This window comes from Phacochoerus africanus, chromosome 11 (assembly GCF_016906955.1).
Source record: "Phacochoerus africanus isolate WHEZ1 chromosome 11, ROS_Pafr_v1, whole genome shotgun sequence".
NCBI lineage: Eukaryota > Metazoa > Chordata > Mammalia > Artiodactyla > Suidae > Phacochoerus > Phacochoerus africanus.
In genome coordinates, this window is record NC_062554.1 from 133,642,736 (window position 1) to 133,662,588 (window position 19,853).

The window sequence follows — 19,853 nt, forward strand, 5'->3', positions numbered from 1 at the left end:
GCAAATAGTCATTTCCAAATGTGTTAACAATGGACTCTTTTTGAAAAACAAGCACCTCATGGGATTCATTTTCTATGCAAGTTTGGAAAATACTGGTTTAACCCTTCACCGTTCCCCCATTGTAGGACATTTAGTTTGTCCCCAGTTTTTCACTGTTATAAGTAATGCTTAGATAATGATCTTTCTACATAAAATCCACATTCTCAGCATTTCGTTAGGAAAGATTCCTGGAAGAAGAACTGAAGGGTCACAGTGTGTGGCTTTTGATTTTTTCAGGTCATTATTATAGCCCATCGCCCCCACCTCGCCAGTGCCAGCCTCTGACACCTGCGATGTGGTCTCTGCATCTTCCTATTGCAGAGCCTTGTGCCCTTTAGAAAGTCCTTAGTAAGTGTTTGATGACGGTGACCGTGACATTGAGGAAGAATAGTTATCAGTCAAGGGAGAGGGTAGGTTCAGAGCATGGGCGACGTGCATCTTTCAATAGAAAGCTTCGGTATAAACCAGTCCTTAAATGCAGGTCGCTTTACGTCGGCCAGCCTGGGTTTCAGTTGTTCCACTCATTCTCTGTGTGACCTTGGGCAAATCACAGCGCTATTATATACCTAACTCCTAGGTGTGTAGCGAGAACTAAACGAGAAACTATGTGCAAGGCTTAGCGTGCAGGCCTGGCCATATATAGGCATTAAATAAATATGACTCTTGTTCTCATTATTATCATCATCGTCATCATCAATATTTGCAGATGTCTGGAGCCCAAAGGAAAGGTGACCATTTCTTTAAGAGGCTGAAAGTGTATGAGTTATGCAAGATCAGAGTCAATAGCAGCTGATGGGAGCAAGCTTGCAGGGGAGAGACAGCCAGGTGCAATGGCCAGAGAATGGAGGGGTCTGCCAGGGGTGGCTACAGTGGCAGCAAAGGCAGCCAAGAGGAGAAGATGGTAGTCAGCCAAGGCAACCAGGGGCTGCATTGCAGATTTAAAAAAAATCAAACCTCTCTTGGCATCCTGAAGCCTGACACTTTCATTCTGAACTCCTCTCCCCAGGGGAAAATCCCCTTGGGATCCCGTTTTCTCTCCCAGAGATAACCAAGCATCTCCCCCTGGACACAGGGTGGTGGCCACCCGCCTGGCTCTTACTCGTCGACTCCCTGTCACTACCTCACAGTGGGCGCTCCAAGCTGGCAGCCCCAGAGGAGACACTAACAAGAGCAGCTCTGGTGCCTGGCAGCTCCCCGGACCCTCTTGTTTTTGAGATCATTATTACATTTTCCTGGATTCTCAGTGCCTCCAACCCAGAAAGAAAAGCTTGACCATTGGGCTGCATTTCTGAAATCTGAAAAGAATTGCAACTCAAAAGTCTGAAATGAGTCCAGAGCAGGGACGCTGATGGTCCTGGGGCTGGGATCCACGCCCCTTCAGAGCCTCCTTGACCCCTCCCGACTCTTCCTCAGGACTCTCAGAGCAACGGAGGGTTAACAAGTGTCAAAAGCCCTTAGATCTATTTAGAGGGAAGGCCAATTTACTGTGATTAAATGCAAGGTAACGTTCAATTAGCGGAAGATAAACATAACGTATCAACCCACTCCTGTAATTTTTAAATCAAAAGTTAGAGCACACAGAGGCTGCCGCAATAATAATTTACTAATTTAATGACGATGGAGCTTTTTAAGATCTTGCCATTCTCTAAGAGTGTGTACGGAGGACACCCCTAATTTGAATTAGCGCTTGCTTCGTTAACAACTTAACCAAAAGGCCACACTTCGTGAAATTATTTGGAAGCCTACGAGGAACGAGAGTTGATTGAAGGAAATTACCATGAGGCTCTTTCCCATCAGTTAATGAAGAATACGATGGAGAAATCATTAGCCGGGGCCATCTGGTGACCGCCGGTGAAGGAAAGGAGAGTTTGGAATTTCTGGCTGGGAGCAGGCAGATGGCTGGGAAGAATGTGTGAAGGCACGCACCTCTTCATCTGCGCGCCCCCTGTGCCACACAGACCGCAGGGTGGTTTTGCTTGGCAGACAGCTGTTGCTTACACCTCTGGGCTCTGCCTGACAGAGTTGGGGGGGCCTCCGGCCGAGTGCTAAAGCTTTGACAGACAGTAAGTGCTTGCGAACTGATGAGGAATTCATCAGCCCACAGCCAGTCCATCAGCCCCGGGGGAGGGTAGATTCAGCACAGTCCTTTCTGCCCTTGGTGGGCAGCTCCTTTGGAGATGTGTGCCCTGGTCCGCCACTGTCCAAACCAAACTGGGATTCTAGAGGTCAGGGCCCCCTGACCGCCTGAGACAGCAGTTTCCAAAGGTTGTTCCATATTGGAATCAGCGGAGGGGATCTTTTAAAAACAGTAAGTTCTGGCTCCCTCCGCAGGCCTTTAGTCCAGATGGTGTATGTACTGTAGGCTGAATGTTGGCATCCTCCTCAAACTCCATGCATTGAAACCCGAATTTTCCAAGTGATGGTATTTGGAGATGGAACTTTGAGAGATAATTAGGTCATGAGAGTGGAGCCTTCATGGTGGGATTACCGTTCTTATATTAAGAGACGAAGTGGAGTCCCTGCTGTTGTACGCCTCGGGTTAAGGACCTGGCACTGTCCAGTTCCATCCCTGGCCCTTGAACTTCCATATGCTACAGGTGCAACCAAAAAGAAAAAGAGAGGGAGGGAGAGGATAGAGCTTGCTTGCTCTCTCTGCTTTTCGTCCTGTGAGCATACCAGGAAAAGATATCTGGGAACCGGGAAGAGGAGTCTCACCAGATACCAAATCTGCCAGCCCCTTGATCTTGGAATTCCCAGCCTCCGGAACTGTGAGAAATAAATTTCTCTTGCTGAAACCACTCCATCTATGGCATTTTGTTAGAGCAGCCTGAAGGAACTAAGATAGAGTATGATCTGAACCTGGAGACTTTTCAAAGCTCCACCTGCCCGGGTGATTCTAACATGCAGCAAAATCTGGGATCACTGGTCTAGGACCCAAGCCCAAGGTCTAAGGTAGATGAAAGGCTTTGAGCTTTGCAGCAAATCCTGGAATCTGGGAAGAGCCGGTTTCTGGCAAAGCTACCATTGTGGGGCGGAGTGAGGAGCAAGGTCTTTAGACTCAACGGACCAGGGTTTGAATCCCAGCTTTGCTGTGGGTACTTATCCTCTATGATTTTATGCTCTCCTCAGAATCTGTGTGAGCATTAAATGAAACTATATATATTAAATGAAATATGTGTGTGAGCAGTAAATGAAGCTATATATATATTAAATGAAATATATCTGTGTGAGCAGTAAATGAAGCTATATATATATATGTGTGTATATATATATATATATATATATACATAAAGAATAGATAGCCTGGAATATCGAAAGTGGAAGATTGGTTTATCTAACCAATGAGAATGAACTAACAAAAAAATAAAGGAAAAAAAAAAAAGACCGTGGCCAATCACTATCTAGTACTTCTTGGAAGTTGCGAAAGCAATGGCATGTGCGCAAGTGCTCGAAGTAAACCCAGGATGCTGTGGTAATAGCTGTATTTTCTCATGTGTCAACTGAGAACCAGGCACTGTTGTAGGCACGTCATAAATACGTCTTAGGTTTTTTGACAGGTAAGTATGTCAGGATGTTCAGACAAGAGGCAAGCAGGGAGGAGCCGTTCATAAGCTATTGCGCTGGTCTAGAGGTGGTGCGTGTAGGTCATGGATATTGAGAGAATGCCCGTTAATTTCGCCAGGGGAGGAGATGTGATCTGGTGGAAAGAGGGCTGGGCTCAGTCAAGACCTGGTGACGAGTGTCGGTCTGCCACTCCCAAGGTGACCAACGGCATGTGACCCACCAGTCCCTCCCTTCAGCCTTCTGACCCTCCGAAGTCAGAGGCGGAGAAAGCTGCCTCGCCTGCCCAGTGGAAAGGAGGAAATGAGATAATTCAGGGAAGAGGGCAGATCACGGTGCCGGGTTCACAGCAAGAACTCAATCAACAGGTCGCTGAATTACACCTTCTAAATGGCAGGGGAGGAAATGGGGGGCCAGATGTGGACGGAGGGAGCCTGGGAGCCGGACTCTGGGATTCAGCAAGGACACAAGCCCTTCCGTGCAATGCACCTCCTCCATCTCCCAGCAAACACTGGGTCTAATGAGCTTTTGAAACCATCCCCTTCTTGCTCCCAGACATGTTCAGACACCTGCGGGCACTTTGTTCCAGGCAAGCCCCTCAGTGGGAGCTGAGAAAACCAGAGGGCTCTGTGCAGCCCGGGCCAGCCCGCAGGCAGCACTCCCGGCACCGCGACGAGACTGCCGTCTATGAAAAGCCAGGTCCCGCCCCCCACTCGGGGCCAATCCTTTCTGCAGAACCAACCAACCCCCCTAACTAGGGAAATCAGCGGACTCTTCTCCCCACCGATATCTACATAGCTATTCGAATGTGTGCTATAACAGGAGGAGCTGTTGAACAAAAGGTCAGGGCTGATTTGAAGTTGGTCTTTATATCAGCAATTGCTTTTAAAGACGTCATTCTCCCAACTCCGTGAGCTCCTGAAGATAAAAAAAATTTATATAAATGTACAAATGACTTTATGACTTTGATTATACAGCTTCTGAGAAAATATCCATACGGACTGTTAAAGAAGACTAAAGATATTGTGATAAAGAAGGCTCTTTGAAATTCTGCTTTTAAAAAAATCTATGTCATGAGATATGAATGTAGCCAAAGCCTTGATAAAAGTCGTGTCATCCTTTTGCCATGGAAGCTGCTGAGGCATGAAAGGGACCACAGGCCTGGAGATCTTTGCTGCTTTAAAGTCTGGCTTATTAACATGCATTAGAGTCTCTTCCTGAAGATGGATCTAGCCAAAGGTTATCAACAAAAACTTAATTTAATGAGCCCAGAACATGGGGAGAGGAGCCCTGCCATGCCAGCATGGAGAGGAATTGGGAGCAAGGCCAAGGGAGGAATAAAGATAAACTCATTAAAGCAGAAGGTACTGCCTTGGTTTTTATCCTCAGTGCACCATTGTCTGGGGGCGCGCCTCTCCCTCTCATCCGGGGACTAACACCTCACCCCACCCAAAATAGAAGCTGATGACAACAACAGCTTTGAGGGCAGAGAAGAGCCATAGGGAAGGCTGTTCTCTAGACCAGCAGCGGTGCTGAGATGTGACAGCCATTCGGTACAGGAGGCCAACAGACTCCTCAGGGGCTGAGGCTGCGCTTTCCTAAATCTGGTTACCAGTAGATCTGGGCCGTTGCTTCCACCGTGGCTGTGCGAATGCACGTAAGAATTCTGGAAATTCTGAGGACAGAGGAAGCTACTCAAAGGAGTGTTGCAAACACTCTGTAGCCATGAGAATGAATAATTCCAAGGCTAGAATGGTGTGGACGTCTTGCGGGGTCCCAGAATGACGTGGCTGTGGGAGACAGGCAAAGCAGCCTAAGCTCGTGAACCAGGGCAGTGGTGAAATAAGAAGACATGTTGGGGTGAAAGCCTGGGCTTTTGTTAAGGACAAAGCAGAGCCTCAGCTCTGTAGACACCTGCTCCAACTGCAAGGGTGGCTATTGCCAGATCTGATTGTTCAATTAGCTGGAAGCTAGACTTTTTAAGTAAAATCTCCTGATTTTAAAGTCTTGATAACTAGTTGATAATTTTTTAAAATTTTTGTTGGCAAAGTGAAACGTTTCTGTGGAATGAATATAACCAGAAGCCTGTCAGTTGGGGCCATCTGACTAGAGCATCATAGGACAGTGGATAGCATAGGCTAGTACTAAAAGTCAGAGGGAAAAGTAGTACCTGATAGGAGGCTGAATGAGTTACAGTATTTGCATTTATTTGTAAAAGAAAATATCATCCAATGAAGATCATCATGAATGGCCATGCATATAGTATATTACTTTATAAATGGCACCCCCTGAAGTTGCAGAGTGTGCAACCTGCACAACCATACCCAGCAGCCCTGGTTGTGACATACCCTAGTCCTTCATCTCAATAGGTTACTGAGGAACAGAGGGCACACCTATTCAAGTCCCAATCCATTGATTCATATAGGCCAGCACCCTGATTTTTGACCCTCCAAAGAAGTTTTGTCAAAATCAATTATAAATTAGCTCTTTGGCATCCTAAACAATACTCAGAAATAATTTTTTTCTCTCATCTTGTTGACCATGAAGCAAGATGCTCCCCAAACTTTCATCAGCATAGACATAGTCCATTGTACTCTATACTCTAGCAGTGACTCAGCCTAACTATACTCAAGTATGGTATTTTTTTTATTATAGTTGATTTACTATGTTTCTTCAATTTTTGTTGTACAGCAAAGTAACCCAGTCATACGCAGTTCCCTGTGATGTACAGTAGGAATTTTTAATTTTTAAAAATTTTCATTATTTATTTTATTTTATTTTACTTTAATTTTTTAGGGATGCACCCAGGGCAAATGGAAGTTCCCAGGCTAGGGGGTGAAACAGAGCTGCAATTGTCCACAAACACCACAGCCACAGCTACGTGGAATCCCAGTGGAATACAATGCAGAGATCTCAGTGGGATTGCCCTTGCTTGGAGAGTTTAAGCAACTCTAAAATTCTAAATTGATGCTTTGTCTCACCCTAGGAGCTGCAACCTACACCACAGCTCACGGCAATGCCGGATCCTTAACCACTGAGAGAGGCCAGGGATTGAACTCGCATCCTCATGGACCCTAGTCAGGTTTGTTAACACTGAGCCACGATGGGAAGTGCCAGGAATTTTTTTTTTTTTTTTTAGTGGAAAAATGTAAGTTATGTATGTTTGTGGCTTTGTTCTTGGTAGATTTATAACAACTGCCATTTAAGATTAATTGTTGGGCTGTATATTGTAACTAGATTAATATCATAATGAGACACAGTTATGCCCTCACCAGGCATAAATGTTATCTCCAGTGCCCCAGAGGCTTCAAAGAAAATGACAACACTGGTTAACTCTGGGGCAGTGAGTCACCTGCACATCTGACCTTCCAGGAAAGGATAGAAAGGGAGTTCCAGAAACTGCCAGGAGGAAGCTCTCCGAGCATCTGGAACCAAGAAATAGTTATTTTCCTGGGCAGCTCAACAGGCACATAAATCGGTGGCTGCAGTGAGTATCTTCAAGGAAGAGAAATATGGGGCTATGTTGGTGAATGTGATGAGCTGTATTTCACTGGCTTAGAAAATATGTAACCAGTAATTCCCATAAATATTTAATAATAAGCCAGAGAGATAAAGACAGAGGGGGATACAAATACATTTGTTACACAGTATTAAAAATGAATCATAAACATTTGTTGACTAAAATGAGGTTTCAATGTACATAATCCCCCAAAGACAGAGTTTTATATCTGACGCTAAAGAGTGGCATCACTTACAGGAGGGATGAAAAGAAGGATGATTTCTCAGCTGACCCTGCTGCCACTGGCCACTGGCCTTGGTGCCAGTGATGGAGAATGACCCATCTCTGGTCCACTGGGTCACTAATGAAGACCTTAATACTCACTCATCTGCAGAGGCGCCATCCCAAGATGTTACTTTCCAGAACATACCAAAAAAAAAAAAAAATCAATAAGATACCAGTCTCCTCTGTTAAGATTGGGTCAGTCGGAAGTAAAACAAAATGAGTGTTCAAAGTAAGAATGGCTCTCTTGGAGTTGTTTGATGCTTTACATGGGGACAAATAAAAATTGAACTGTGACAAACATTAGACAGGAACAATGCAGGAGCTTAATAAACATCTTCATGAAATGTTAAAACGGCTGTCTCATTTGTCTGCAGCACAAGTCCGACACCACTGCAAGTGCTTCTTCCTTTCTGAATCAGGGGCAATTTGCTGGCTTCAGAAAGAAAGAGAGAGAGGAAGGAAGCGAGGAAGGAAAGAAGGGAGAGAGGGAGGAAGAAGGGAGAGAAGAGAGAGGGGACTGTGCTTAATGGTTTATTCATGGAGCCAAGAAAATTCTTTCCCTGGAAAATGATATTTTTCCTGGGTTCTAACCCTTCGATCTTCCACCAGCCTGGTAGTATATGTTTCTCTCCTTCATGTATTTTTCAGTGGTTTCCATTATTACATGACACACCGTTCACCTCCCTCTGCAGTGCAGAGATCTCAGTGGGATTGCCCTTGCTTGGAGAATTTAAGCAACTCTAAAACTCTGAAGTGATGCTTTGTCTCACCCTAGGAGCTGAGCGAGGCCTCCCCCCTCCGCCCCTCCGGGAGAGGCTGTGAGCAGAGCTATGGGGGTGACATGTATGCAGTGACATCGGCAGTGCTAGTGTCTGCAGATGACTTTTGAAAAGCAAGCAGAGAGATGGGTTGATGGTCAAGGGCCCAAGAGACAGCCCGTTTCTATCTAGAAACAACATCTTGGCCCACGGCCTTGTAGGGCTTCACCTTGCTTCAGACTTTCAGAGGTATTATCCAAAGGCTCATGCAGATTTGGGGAATGAGGATGGATAAGAGACTCCAAGCTCTGGTCCCTGGGTGTGGGTTAACTTGCATGCTGGAGAACTCGATGTGAGCGAAGTGTTGATGCCTTAGTAGAAAAACAGGCAGCAAGGTGTGAATGAGTTTTTAGCACTATATAAATAGCATAATGAGATGCATCCCAGCCCCATGTCCAGAGTCTGGAGGAAAACATCAGTTGGGAGCCAAAGACATCCACTTGCTTCTCTGGTGATTCTGGGGGAGAAACAAACTTAAGGGAACGCTGTTCATTTGCAAAATCATTCCTTTAGGTAGATGCTGCCCTCCAAACTGCTTAGAAAAGAAGGGATATATACCAGATTTCAACTCAGGTGTCACCTCCTCGAAGAAGTCTTTCCTCTCTGCTCTGTGCCCTGGACACACTCACGAAGGGGAATTTTGTCCTCTTGCTTTGCAGCTCTTGGTTGAGTGGATATTTCTCCCAGGAGAATGTGAGGTCTTACAGGCAAGGTGAAGGCTTAATCAGGTCCACACCCTCAGCACCTGGTGCAGTGCCTGACACATACCATGTGCTTGTATAGACGCATTCCGATTGTTAAAAGGAATTTCATTTTGATTTCCCTTTTTACTCCCTGCCCACCCCGGTGGTTTGGGCATTTCTTTGTCTCGCTGTGTATTGTTTCTGGTCCTCTGCCATTCCCCCTTTTCTGCACTTTTCTCTATTTCTTCTTTCCTTTTTAGAATTTGTCATTAATCCCCACCCCCCCCCCCCCCGCCTTTTCCAGCCTTTGGTTTTGAGTCTGCCAGTGACTCCCATGGGTGTTTCCTAACAAGGAGCCCTGAGACATTTCTTGAAGAAAGGCTGTCTATCAATTATTTGACAGAATCGCCAGAGAGAGGAGAGCTATGGAGCAGTAAAATCTCTCGATGGCACAGGAGGCAGGAGAAAGACAATAACATTTATGCTCCCAATGGGATAGGGAGCTGGATACAGAGTGAGGGGCACTTTGGTGACAAACCAGCTTAGACATTCAGCAGGAAATAGCCCAGCATCCATGAAGAGATCGGTGTCCCCTAGTTAGGGAGTCCCTCACTCAGCAAACAGGTAGATAGAGTTTGCCAGCTCTACCTTAGGGAGTTGGTCTTGTTTTTTCCCACCTACATTTTTCTTTCTTAGAAAGGAATACTCTCACTGAGTCTAGAAGTCAGAAAATGAATAGAATCATCCAATGGCAGACTCCATTAGCAACATCTCACTGCTCTCTAAACACCGTCCTCCCAGAGATGCCAGATTCAGCAATTCTGAGATGTGCCCATGGAGCCTGTGATATTAATCAAACTTGTGAGCGGAGGCCGAGGCCAGAATGCTTAAGGCCAGAGCATCCTAACACGCCCTTCCTCCATTAAGGGGAGAAAGCAAGCCTCAGTGTAACGTGACATCGTCAATCTAAGTAAGCAAGTGGAATAGATTTCCCGATTACCAGGTTAAGCGATGCATCAAACAGGAGCGAGCCTGGTCATTACTAATCATTTAAATTTAGGAAGACTGAGCTCAGTGACATTATCAGGCTCACATTAAAGAGTGACTTCTCTCTGCTATCAGGAAGGTATTGGTGCCCCCTCCAGGATTTATTACTCTAGGAAGCTGCAGGATGGGCTGAAGCAGCAACTATCTATGGCCCCAGCACCCCATGCATCATCCCCACAACCCCAATTCTGACTGGCCCTCGGGGGCTGCGGTCTCTGATTGCTTCTCTCTGCCGGGCTCCTTCAGTGGTCAAGTCTACGGGCAGACTAAAGAACAAGCATCTAGAAATGAGTTCAGCTGGAACACTCTTTGTTATACCATCATTCAATCTCCATGCAGCTTATTTCCCTCTGGTTTTCATTTTGGGAGAACACAGTGTTTTCTCATACTTTAGATGACAGCAGCCACCTGAAGCCAAAGACAATTTTTGCCCAGGATGCTTCAAACACATTGTCAGGCTTCTGTTGCACTTTCTCTACAGTGGTAACCAGGTATCTCAGTTTAGAGTACAACCTTCCAGTGATTCTGGGTCACACATCACTAATAATCACTGGCGTACAAGGTTCCCTCTGAGGAAAACCAGGTCGTGGAGCAGATATCTGGGGACTACCTACCAACAAGATCACAAAACAAAACCATAAGCTGGACTTGAGAACCAGAGTAAAGACATGGGTGGGGATCAAGGCCTTGGGTTACGCCGTGCTTCTTAAACTTGAGTGCACCTGTGATGCCTCTGGGACACTTGTGACGTGCAGATTCTCATTCAGTAGGTCCAGCCAGCGTCGAGCCTGAGAGTCTGCATGTCTTATAAACTTCCAAGCGGTGCTGGTTCTGCTGGTCCATGAACCTCACATTGAGTAGCAAGGATCCTTAGGAATGGTTCTCAACCTTGACCTCATATTAGAATCATCTGGGATGCTTTTAAAACTCCCAATGTCAGGCTCCTCCCAGACCAGTCAAATTAGAATCTCTAGGGGTGGGTCCAGGCATCAGTCTTTGGAAAGTCTCCCTGGGTGATTTCTTTGTATGACCGAGGCTGAGAACCATTGATCTATACTGAAGAACAGCTCTGCTCCTTGGCAAATTCAGTAATTACTGAGTCTTTTATGTTGATAGTTTCGATGGATATTTGGTATAGGAATCAGCCCAAACACACAGAATCCAGGGAAGCTAATCCAGCTTCCAGATCAAAGTACGGGTCTGAGTTGTCCACAGTTTACTCGAGCCCCCACTGCCTTGTGATTATTACAGAATAAACATGTCACCTAATAGGAATCAATGAGATACTGGGGAATATCCCCATCTATGGTCTTACAGATACATGTGCGCCTCTACATTTCTTATTGCTTGAGTCAGTTTTACCTGGATGAAGGTATTTTAACTCATATTGCCACTCACCTTATGTAGAACAAAGGACTGGATTAGGCAGTGAGATCCTACTCATTCTCCCAACACAGGAACAAGTCTACCAAATTAACTGAAACCATCCCATGCCCCTTAATTTTCTCTCACTCCATTCCTCCTGCTACCCTCCTCTCTCTGTGGAGAACGCAGGGTAAAAGTGAAGGAAATGCCTTAGGATTGTAATTCTGTTTCCAACCTCTCATAAGAAGAATGACCTTGGAAAAGTCCCCAGCTTTATCTAAGCCAGTTTGCTGATATTTAGCAAGATAAGAATAGTATCTGTGTCACAAAGCTTTTGTGAGCATCAAATGAGATAATGGATGTATAAGCATCCTGCAAAAGGTAAATGGCTATAAAAATATTATCTGTGGGTTTTCTTTTTTGTGTGTGGTATGGTTGCTTACTGTAAGGAAAAATAAGCAGTGATTTCAAAGGTGGAAGATTATTCATAGTGCTAGCTATTGTGCATCCATATGCTGTCTCCTGAAGAATCCAGGCAAAGCTGGGTGTACTGTTGGTCCTGGCAGAGTTCCCATTTGAGAAGATGTACCTGAGTTATCTAGAGCAGTCACAGTGGAGGAAGACATAAATCGCACTGTTCCTTGCACGGGGCGGGGGGCGGGGGCAAGTCAAGCAGAGGGAGAGAGAGGGAGGTTGCAACCTAAGTGATTTTTAATTATTTTCTGATTCACTGCAGCATTAGGGAGACAGGGAGAACTCTTCAGGCTTAAGACACAATGATCTAATGTCATTGATTTTCACATATATTTTTGAGTTATGAAATATGATGAAGCTGGAAGAGAAGAGCTTTCCACATATGATAAGACTAGAGCATCTCCAAGCTCATTTATAAAAAAAGAAGCCACAATCTGGGCTGAGGCTGAGTTTGACAAAGTCAGGCTTCAAGATGCCCCCATGTGGGTTGGGTCTGAAAGCACCCTGGCTCCCCGAAACTCTTCTGAAGGTGTGTTGACTGCTCCCTTCTCAATAAATGTAATAGATATTTAGTTTGTTTCTACCAAAATATAAGGTTCTTTATATCATTTGCCATCATGTTCTCAGCCTCTGCATAGGGCATCGTGCATAATGGTATATCATGAATGAATGAAACACAAGTGTCTAGCACTGCACAGGGTCCTTCGAGGATAAGGGAGTATGACTCTCTTGCTGTCTTCATTGAGGTCATAATTATTTGGAGGCCTACATGCAAAAATAATTTAATAAGAAACAAATAGACAGTGGTACAAATTATGCAATTAAGTCCCAAAGGGCTACAATAAACCCTGAGGTATTAGCATTAACCAAGCAATGAAAAAAAAGTAAGTATGGGCTAGTGTTACATGGAATGACATTCCAGATGAAATAGAATGTCTCCTTAATCCTCCAGTGCCTAGCATGCTGCCTCGAGCAATTATAAAGTCTTTAAATATTCAATCAAGTGGCTTTATTTCCCATCGGTTAATCTCTTCGTTTTTATCCAAAGGAGAAAGTAAGCAAACTCCAATCAACCGCTCTGAAGTATAAATGATCAGCAATGTTAAAATATATTCAACGAGCTTCACTAGACAAGAATGTAGGCTGTACTCCAGCTTTGGACTTAGAGTCAACTGGGCATGGCTGGGAAGGTAGGAGAAGAAGAGAGACATATCCCCATGAGAACAATGCCTGCTTCTGCCAGAGGGCTCCCGCCCAGGCATGAACTGGTTGCAAACAAGAGACCCAAAGGGAAAGGTGGAAGGAAGGAGAAACTCCAGCCACCACGGCATTCGTGTTCCCGCCCTTCTTACCCGCACCAGTCCTACCAACACCTGCGAAGAAAAATCTATAAAATAATAATGGCAGTTACAACAACACTGTCATTTATGTAAACACTTTCTACCCTAAATAATCAATGAATGATTTACTTTTGTTTTTTTCTGACAACATATGCCAACAGCATATTTTTATTATATTCTGACAGCAGCTCTAAAATATTCATATCATACCCTTATTTTATTGATAGAGAATCTAAGAAATACAAAGCTTAAGTCATCTTCCCAGGGTCATACAGTCAGTGAATAGTAGAACCAGGATTAGAACCCACATCCGGAGTTCCCGCCGTGGCGCAGTGGTTAACGAATCCGACTAGGAACCATGAGGTTGCGGGTTCGGTCCCTGCCCTTGCTCAGTGGGTGAACGATCCGGCCTTGCCGTGAGCTGTGGTGTAGGTTGCAGACGCGGCTCGGATCCCGCGTTGCTGTGGCTCTGGTGTAGGCCGGTGGCTACAGCTCCGATTCAACCCCTAGCCTGGGAACCTCCATATGCCGCGGGAGCCGCCCAAGAAATAGCAACAACAACAACAACAACAAAAAAGACAAAAAGACAAAAAAAATTAAAAAAAAAAAAAGAACCCACATCCGACTGCAGAGACAGTGCTCTAAACAGGATGCTACCACTTCTCTCTTCCAGTGTGTTATTAAGTCAGAGTTTTTGGAAGAAAAGAATAAGGCACTACTGGTTTAAGGCCTGCTTCCAACAGAGTCCAGCCCAGGGAGAGACTAGAAACTTAGAAGTGATTTCTTCTTCTTCTTTAGGGTCAAGGAATTCCCCACCCCCCAATGACCTAGGAGCCTGGGAGCCACATGGCAACCATAGGTGAACTAGTTTTCAAAAGATAACTAGAATTTGTTTGAGTTCCAGTTAAGCTTGGAGTGGCAGAGTTCTTGATATGGTGATGCAAGGGCAAAAATGATTATCATTTAAAAGCATGATTTAACAAAGCCAAGAGAATGATCAGTTGCCTCAAATGAAAGTAAAAGAATTCAGAGTTCACCACATCTGCCTGGGAGGTCAGGGGGAGCACTGGAGCATCATAGATTCTCTCCCTTTCATAAGATTAGGAAATTCTCACACACACACCAGAAAAACCTCTTCTGTGACTAAAAGGCAGACTGTGTGCATTACTTCCAGGCAATAGAGGTTCGAAGAGGTCAATAAATGTTTTTGAAAAGAGCAATGATCAATCGGAAAGACTATTTTAGGAAAATGAATCTGTTAGTGATGTCCTGGATACACTGGGGAGGAAGACACGGGAGTCAATGCTTCAGGGATTCAGCAAACTTTTGCTAAAGTGACAATCCACTGAAAGTTTATTATAACGCAAGAAATGTTGAAAAGGATGATTGATTAAAAACTTTAGAGTGGATATAAAGTAGGATCAAAAAGTTTACTCTCAGGTATATGTATATAGCCTCAATTACTTAGAGAAGACTGGTATCATCAATTAAAAACAAACAAACAAACAAATAAATAAAATAAAGGAAAAATAAAGGCAGATATGTCCTTAGGAGAAAAGTTAAAAAAGTAATGGCTACTCTTTATTGAAATATCACTACGTGCCAATTTCGATCATACTGTCAGACACTCTACGGACCCTGTCTCCACAAACGTCTTGTGATTTGGCATCATTATTCTCTTTTACAAACAAGGAAACGGAAGCTTAGGTTAAATCATTTGCCCTGAGTCACATAGACGGTAGGTGATAATGTTGAAATAATGAGGTCGGTTTTAAGCATGATGAGATGGTGACACAGCATCACACAAAAAAGTGTTGAAATGCAGTTTGGAACCTTGGGTAGAAAGAAAATCAACTGGAGCTATCACTGCCATGACTTTGTTATCTGAAGGTACCACCAAGTACCGTTGGCTCCATAACAGGGTGCTGAAGTGAGGGGAGAGGGCTGGAGAGGAGAATTTAGAATCTTTCATGGATCTTCCCAAGAAAAGATGATTTCTCTAAGAAACACCACCACCACCACCAGCCAAAAAAGGTGGGGGGGGGGAAGGCCATGGGATTTTTGTGAATTTCCTTAAATCAAAATGTAGTTGGCCATTCAAATGGCATATTATCAACAAAAGAGAAAGTCTCGGGTGTTGGTGAGGATGTGGAGAGAGTGGAGCCCTTGCACATTACTGGCGGGAATGTAAATCAGCACAGCCTCAGGGGAAAACAGTATAGCAGTGCCTCAAAAATTAAGCACACAATTACCACAGCTAGGAATTCTACTTCCGCTATATACCCAGAAGAACTGACCGCAGGGACTCAAAGATATTGGTACACCAGTGTTTATAGTAGCATTTTCATAATAACCCAAAGGTGGAAACAACGCAAATGTTCATTAACAGATGAATAAATAATCAAAATGCTGTGTATACATACAATGGAATATTATTCAGCCTTAGAAGAAAATGAAGTTCTATCACATGCCAAAACTTGAGGACTTTCTGAAAGAAGCCAGACACAAAAGACAAATAATTTAAGAGTCTGTTTACATGAAGCACCTAAGAGTAGTCGAATTCAGAGAGACGGAAGTGGAATGGTGGCTTCCGGGTACAGAGGGGGAGGGAAGAGGAAGTTATCACTGAATGGTGCAGAGTTTGAGTTCAGCAAAATGAAAATGTTCCGGAGGCGAATGGTGGTGAAAGTTGCACAACCGGGTGAAAGTCCTTGGTGCTACCGAACCACACACTTAAAAGTGGTTAAAATGGTAACAGGAAACAACTACTGAGTTTCAACCTGATAAATATAACCGAAAAACGTTTCAGTGGTTAAAATGGCCAATTTTGGGGTTCCTGTTGTGGCTCCGTGGCTTAAGAACCCAACACAACATCTGGGAAGATGTGGGTTCGATCCCTGGCCTCGCTCAGTGGGTCAAGGATCCGGCACTGCTGCAAGCTGCGGCACTGGTTACACATACTGCTCGGATCTGGTATTTCTGTGGCTGTGGCATGGGCTGGCAGCTGCAGCTCCAATTTGATCCCTAGCCCAGGAACTTCCATATGACACAGGTTTGTCCTTAAAAAGAAAAAAAAAAAAAGGTAAATTTTGTGTTATCTATATTTTCTCACAATTTAATAAAAAAGTAGTTGGCCAAGCGTAAAGTTGGAAGTTGAATGTAGGTTCTACTCTGTGCTGTGTGTGTGGCGAGAAGGCAGGAAAGACACGGCTGCATTCACTCACTCAAAGGACAGTCCAACTAATCAACTTAAAGAGGAGTTAATGGAAAAGGAGTTAATGGTTTTCCTAATGAGAGTGTGTTGCTGATTGTTATACCATGACCCATCTTATTAAAACAAAGAGACTGGGATTAACGAAAAATGATTTCAGAATGTGGGAGCGACTTCATTAATTTATCCCTCCAAGAGATGTTACTTTAAGTACAATCTATAACCAGCTCTGGTCCTAATCTGGCATCATTGGAAAAGGCACCCATATGGTTGGGATTAAAGAGTTAAACGGAAAGGCTAAAAATAAGAGCAAATGTCTTCCTAGTTAGAGTTCTTCATCCTGGCACCTCAGGAAGTGCTCAGTCTTGTTTTCTGGAAGTATTTGAGCACAGGGCAGGATCAAATCTTGGCTGAGGTCAAAGCAGGGAAGGGGCGCCATCACTCTGCAGCCTCCTCCCTTCGTTATGATCTTGTAGGCAAGTTTCTTAGCTACACGTAGCTTTCTGTTAAGTATCTCCCACACCCTTGGAGCTTCGTCATGCCTCCTTCTCTTGAGCAAAAAGACAAGCACTCAGCACTCCAACACTGTGCAAACACTTAGATGGGACTGAGAGAAGGGGGTTGGCATTTCGTGGAGACAATTCTTACAAACATTTCTCATCTCAGAGACGTTACAACTCCTGATGGCTTCAATCTTTCATTTTCGAGATTTCTATTGATTAGGTAAGAATCACACACATTTTGTCCACAGCACAGAGACATCAAAGAAAACTTTTCCCCTAGTGCCATTTCCCCAGGGGATGGGAATGATTGATTTTTATTGGTTTAGCTTCTAGGATACTCACACCTCAATCCAGCCAATTTTCTTTGGGGAGAGCCCACTCCAGTACACTTAATTGTATTTTCTAACCGAAGAGTTGAGGGAGATTTGTCATCTTTACAGTCCAGGAGAGATGAATCTCCAAACTCCTTTCCCAATTGTGTGAGCTCGTTTCTGAAGTTGGTAATCGAAGAAGGGAGCCAGGCTTAGGGGGGAAAAAAATCACATGAGAATATAAAGCTGAAAATACAGTGATTGAAAAGCAGGCAAACAAACAAACTAATCTGGGCATCAAGGACTTGAAAAGTCGGAGAAGAAATACTTTGCTCCAGGCTTTCAACTCTTATTGGACAACCATGACTATATAAAGTCTTTCGTTGGGATCTGAATAAAGAAGAACCATAATGTGTGTCGGCAAAGAAAGTCACCCCTCCATCCTCTGACTGCGTCTTCCTTTCTGTTTGCCTTTTCTCGTGGTTCACTTGTACTCCCATGAACTGCTCACCACCCAAACCCATGCTGATTTTAACCATCATTTCACTCCTACCAAATGTCCCAGGTCTCACCTGCTTCAGCAAGAGCTTGCTCTGGGGTGTGGAAACAGAGGTTCAGAGAAAATTAAGAACGCTGACCTTGACGGAGACTTGGGGAAGTGAATGCCCCCGGTCGGAGGAAAGGCCTTCTCCATCCTCTTGGCAAATAGACTCTGTGCTCACCTCGGGGTGGGAGCCTCTTGCACACGGCCACGTTCCAGCCCTCAAGTGTGCACGTTTCCCTGTTAAATGTGCACCCAGCCCTGATTTTCTTCTTCACAATGAACCTGTCTTACCCATATATTCCAAGTCATGTTACATACTTGTATTCCGTGCATGAGTTTCCTTCCACCTCCCTATTGCACTGCAGCATTCCTGTGGACCCAGGCCACTCTTTCCTTGCTCCTTCCACAGCAAAATCACAAGGCTGGGCAAGACTTTGAAAATGGTACAAGACTGCGCTAAAGCACTATCATTCATGTTCTTTATTTTTCTTGACGATATCATTTATGTTCTTTATTTCAGAAAACCACACTGGAAATTGTACAAGTAGTACTAGACTTCACAGAAATCACGGAAACGTTGCTCATTTTTTTCCTCAATGCCACCCTTTTCTCCCTCCCTCCCTCCCTTCCTTCCTCCTTTCCTTTTTTTTTTTTTTGTAATCTTCACAACTAGTTTGCAAACCTCAGAATGTTAAATTGTCTTAGTTTATGGCCAACCATAATCTTTTTTGGTTTATTAATAAAAACCATATTTTTATTGGTTTATTTTTGACCTACATTTTCACACTGCTCAACTTGATCTACCCCTTTGTTTCCCCCACAGGATCAAAACTATTGTTATTATTCGTATTATCATTGTCATTGTTATTATGTACTTTTTAGGGCCGCACCCACCACATATGGGAGTTCCCAGGCTAGGGGTCGAGTCGGAGCTATGGCTGCCGGGCTACACCACAGCCACAGCAATGTGGGATCCGAGCCGTGTCTGCAACCTACACCACAGGTCACAGCAGTGCCGGATCCTTAACCCACTGAGCGAGGCTAGGGATCGAACCCACATCCTCATGGGTCCTAGTCAGTATCATTAACCACTGAGCCACAAAGGAAACTCCAAAAATTATTATTTTGATGACTTCAAAAACTCCTACAGAGGATTCCCTCCAAGTAAAAGAATTTACCTCTACCAAAGTAAAAACAACGTAGCAGGTCATCCCCAAACTGGAACACGATAGATTCTGTATTGATAAGTTTTAGAGGACGTATATGGCTGCTGAAGATGGCTTCTTTGAAGATATTGGAAAAACAACTCTCCATGAATATTTTCACTTTTCTGCATGGTCTGTGCTTTCTGAGTAGAAGTACTATAACCTGGGTTTAAAAGGGATTGAATAAAAAACATTCAATTAAATATAGTATGCTGCTCCAGAGGGATTTAGGGGTTCATCTTCTGCAGTGCTAAGGGTTCTGCAATCAATTCCACCAAGTGGGGGAGGGCAGGTCACCATAGCAACCATTTTTCTGTGAAACCACATGGGTGTCCTACAATTCAACTCAGTTCTGGTACTACTACTATCTGGAGATGGCATCAGATTCCACAGGTGAAGGGATCAGTCCTACAAGACCCCTAACTTAAACACCAACCACGAGCCCACACTGCCACCTGGGCTTCAGACCAACTGGCTATAGATCGGAAGTTCCAACAACCCCAATCCTTGGGTATAATTAATTTGCTAGAGCAGCTCACAGGCACTTTACTTCCTGGATTATTGGTCTATTATGCAAGGGCACAACTTGGGAAGGTCCCGATGAGAGAGAGGCGCAGGGCAAAGTACAAGGAAAGGTGGGGAGCTCTCTGCAAGGGCATCATTTCTGCAAAACTTCCATGTGTTCACCAACCAGGACACTCTCCAAACCCCATCCTTTTGGATTTGTATGGTGGCTTCATTGCATAAGCGTAGTATGTTAAATCATTGGCCATTGGCAATTTCTTCAACCTCCGCTCCCTCCTCCCCTCCCTGGAGGCCAAGGAAGTGGGACCGAAAGTTCCAGCCCTCTAATCACATGGTTAATATCACAGGGACAAACTCCCTGCGTGTTCCAGTAACATCAGGTTCTTGTCACATTGTCCGTGGTTGATTGAGACACAGGGAGCCGGAGCTAAGACTCTCTGTGA